Below are 4,222 nucleotides of genomic sequence, written 5' to 3' on the forward strand. Positions count from 1 at the left end.
ACAGGGATTCTCATTTAAACAATTTTCATATAATGAGAATTATTAAACAAATATTGTAATGTCAAATCTAATGGCTAATTTTATTGCCCATTTGCTTTTATAAAAGGGGCACATCACGCAAGATGTGGTACCTAACTAAGATTTGAAATATCTTATTGACATGAACTATAAAGATAAATTCACATGTCTATTGTTTTATTTTATTCAAGTGTGCATAAAATATAACTTAAATATTCTTTTAATATTTTCTTTTATTGCCAAGTTGTGAGATATGTACAAGAAAAGTCATTCCACATAAAAGTTTGCAATCATGATGATTCTATTTTTTTTTTTTTTTTGTTTTGAATGAATCGTGCGAATGAATTGGAAGTGGTGAGCAAGTAGTCCTTATGCCACCAACTTGTGAATGGACCATTAATTCAAAGTGACACAATTAACTAATTATTGCCCAGCGCCGCGCAAGTGGTAAGAGAATTGTGACATCAATAAGAACATTCAATAAGAGCAATTGTCCAATGTGAATAATTCTAAAAAGTTCATCTAGCATTGTCAAATCACTTAGCGCTTCTCAATTTATTTCGATCGCCGATAAATTTTTTTTATAAGATTGAACAGGTTTGAAGAATTAGATATTTAAATTATTAAAAAACAAATAGATAACTAATTAGTTATAACAATTATAGATTTAATAATAGGGATCCTTTATTAATTAATCTAAATTAAGTCCAAAATTAAATTATATTAATATTTTTTTTTACATTGAAAATAAATTTAAGATTTTTTCTTAACTTATTTTTTACATAAAAAGTATGCACTACGATTGTTCTCTTTAGTTACACATCTTAATATTGATCACACTGTGAGTAGAGAAGCTTTTATAAATATTTTGAGTCGATGATATTAAAAAGTATATCTTTCTCGATCTTTTGGTTAAGATCAAGTATAGTATATGTTCTTATCGGTTTAACATATTTTACAAGGGAGAGTTTGTTATAGTAGCTTGTTGTTGGGGTTCTGGAGCGTCGCTCTTGTGTTGTACTATTTATCAACCTGACACATCCTTATCAAATCCAAGTTATGGGTCTAGAGTACTTTTACGTATATTCATATATTATATTACACATGCAATGCGTATATACGGTAACTAATATATAGAGAGTTTTGATATTCTGCATACTTTACCATACACACCTCGTGCACATCTTGGCACAACGGTAAAGTTGTTACCATATGATCAAAAGATCACGGGTTCAAATCCTGGAAATAACCTCTTGTAAAACGTAAGATTGCATATAATAAATTTTTCCTCGGAACTTCGTATGACGGAAACTTCGTGCATTGAACTGTCTTTTTTTTACTTTATATATATATATATATATATATATATATATATATATGGACTGTGAACTTAGAACGGATGAATTTTAATGGCCAAATAAAAATTTTATATAGGTTATTTGATATATAAAGTGGAAGTATGAATCATTTATCAATAATTACATGATTATTCAACAAGTTTAATACTTAATAAGAGAGTGCAAAAAAATTTATTTGGCCACCTCTAAGAATTTTTGAAATATTATCTCAAATAATACTTTTGCAAAATAGTAGTGGGCCTAATCGAATTGTATGCGTCGAATTCCATAAATAGTTGTATGCATAAATTCTCTAATGGTAGATGAGTGGTTTTGGTCAAGTGAAATGAGACTTTTTCAAATTAATTTATTATTTTTTCTTTAACTTTGTTCCGTGGATATTAGATAATTCTATTTATTTTTAATTAGAAATTTTATTCAGTTGATCACTTTTTTACTTTTGGAAATTATAATAAATTAGAATTTTCTCTGAATTTTATATTAAAAATAATTTAAGATCCATTTTAAGCAAAATTAATGATACGGTGATAAGGACGAGCCCATCCAGTAGGGGTCAGTTGTCACAATAGAAATCCAAATCAAGGCGGTCAACGTTAGAGTATCATATGGTCGATCGGGAGATCAGGTGGCCGACCGGGAGAAGAGGGTTCTTGTCTGAATCCACCTTTGACTTAGGGAGGTATGACAGATAGCCAACGCTCGAGTTCGGAGGAGAAGACTATAGGTAGAATCTTGGCCGAGCAGCTACCTCGCTTGGCCTGGATATCGAACTCGATGCTTGCCGCAGGCTAGGAAGTCGTTCGGACGAAGATCGCCGCTTACCAAACCCGACCTGGCACAGGGAGGGTCATCTGAGGCCGATCGGTCGAAGAAGCTCCGGCCGAGCAAGCTAGCCGGTCGGGCAGACAGCTATTGAAGACCCACTATGATTATCTCTCGACATCCTTTTGGGAGTTAGTGCCGCTGACACCGAGCATGGTCGACAAGAATATCGTACGATGAGAACTTCCACTGTCACATCAGATATATGCTTAGCTCGTTAAGGTATTGTGTCAGGGATACTTTACTGACAAGTCTTTTCAGAGGAAATTTTGAGATGCGTGCCTGCTTGGGGAATCATGCACGCGCGCTACAAGAACTCTATATAAAGGGAGGGGTCCAAGTATCAGCGGAGGTATGTGGGATATACTATTTGCGCTACAGTTTTCGTTCTTGTTGCTCTGTTTTCTACTTCATCGCCAGTGACTGAGTTGAGCGTCGGAGGCCAACGCCGAGGACCCCTTCCTTGGCTCGGTACTGACGTCATCTGTCTTCTAGGGCGGAGCGGAGTCCATAGGCAGTCAGTGGGAATGGCACATCCCCAGCTTTCTATCTCATCGACTTTCGGATAAGATCATATTAGCGCCGTCTGTGGGAACTTAACTTGCATCCGAATCGAGAAGATGGAGAATGCTGGATGACTCACTACCATAACACTCACCCAGGAGGAGCTCGACATGCTCGTGCAAGCCCGAGCGGTGAAGGTGGCTGAGCAGCAGCAACAACAGGCATTAGCCGATCGACAAGCACCGTAGCCTGTGACGTCGGCAGCCGGGAGACGAGCGGGGCAGGAAGACTGAGTAGAGCAAGTCTCCGTATGGGGGCAGAATAGGAGGCCGACTAGCACACAGGGGGAAGCGCCGCTCGCACCGATCCCCTTCCACCGTGCCTTATTCCAAACCCCCTCCGAAACAGCCTATGCGAACCAAGAACGAGGATCATCTTTGGGTGACGCGCTCATTCGGGACGCACGAAAAGGCAAGGCACCCAGAAGCCACGCTTCACCTGAATGGATCAATCGACAGTTCTCCAAGGAGATCTTACAAGACCCTTTGCCCAGACACTATACCCCACTGGCGATAGGGGAATACAACGGATCGACCGATCTAGATGATCATCTGGATAGGTTCGATAATGAAGCCATACTGCACCAGTATACAAATGGGGTAAAGTGTTGAGCCTTTCTTACTATCGTCTCTGGATCGGCACAACGCTGGTTCAGACGATTGTCGGACGGATCCATACGCAGCTTCAAGGACTTCCGAGCTGGATTCCTGCACCATTTTGCCAGCAGTCGACGCTATCAGAAGACGAGCGTAAGCCTCTTCTCCCTGAAGCAAGGATGGAAAGAAGCGCTCCGAGCCTACATCAGACGTTTAAATCAAGTGTCCATGGATATCCCCTAGGTCTCATCCGAGACGATGATGAACGCCTTCACTCAAGGGCTGGTTGAAGGATATTTATTCCGGTCACTCATTGGGAAGCCTCCCAGGGACTTCGACCACCTGCTCAAGAAGGCTAATGAATACATAAATGTGGAAGAAGCCCAGACAGAGAGAAGAAAAGAGGCGCCAATCGAACCCTCGGCAGCAACCGAGCGCTGACCATCGAACAACCACTAGCCGCCCAAAGGGCCAAGGGCAGAAGGAGCACGACCACACTAGGAGGCCAGAACACATGCCATGCAACATGTGGCATCCGGTTGGCAGAATACGCCAAAAGGCAAGATATGAACGCCAATGTTATGCTTTTTTCACCAGTAGACAACACATAACACACGCGATTGTCGCGGTCTGACACCAATAATCAACCGACCGGCTCCAAGAGGATACCACCGCCGATCTCCATCTCCTGATCGGTGACATAGACCTTGATCTACTGGACAGCAAGAGGACGAAAGAAGGGTGCCCGAGCGACGCTATCAGCATCAGTGGAGGGATAACACCGACCCCTCCTACGTTCCGGTTGAGCAGAATAGATTCTCCGCCTAGGAAGAAGAGAATAGAGGCAATGCCTCCCGAGGAGAA

The 4,222-nt window shown here is 41.0% G+C and overlaps 1 pseudogene; it reads left to right on the forward strand.

Annotated features, from left to right (window-relative positions):
* The first annotated feature begins 909 nt into the window (after nucleotides 1-909).
* Nucleotides 910-1,064, forward strand: LOC122036932 (annotated as a pseudogene).
* Nucleotides 1,065-4,222: the final 3,158 nt, after the last annotated feature.

The sequence above is a fragment of the Zingiber officinale genome, unplaced genomic scaffold (genome assembly GCF_018446385.1).
Source record: "Zingiber officinale cultivar Zhangliang unplaced genomic scaffold, Zo_v1.1 ctg224, whole genome shotgun sequence".
Lineage (NCBI taxonomy): Eukaryota > Viridiplantae > Streptophyta > Magnoliopsida > Zingiberales > Zingiberaceae > Zingiber > Zingiber officinale.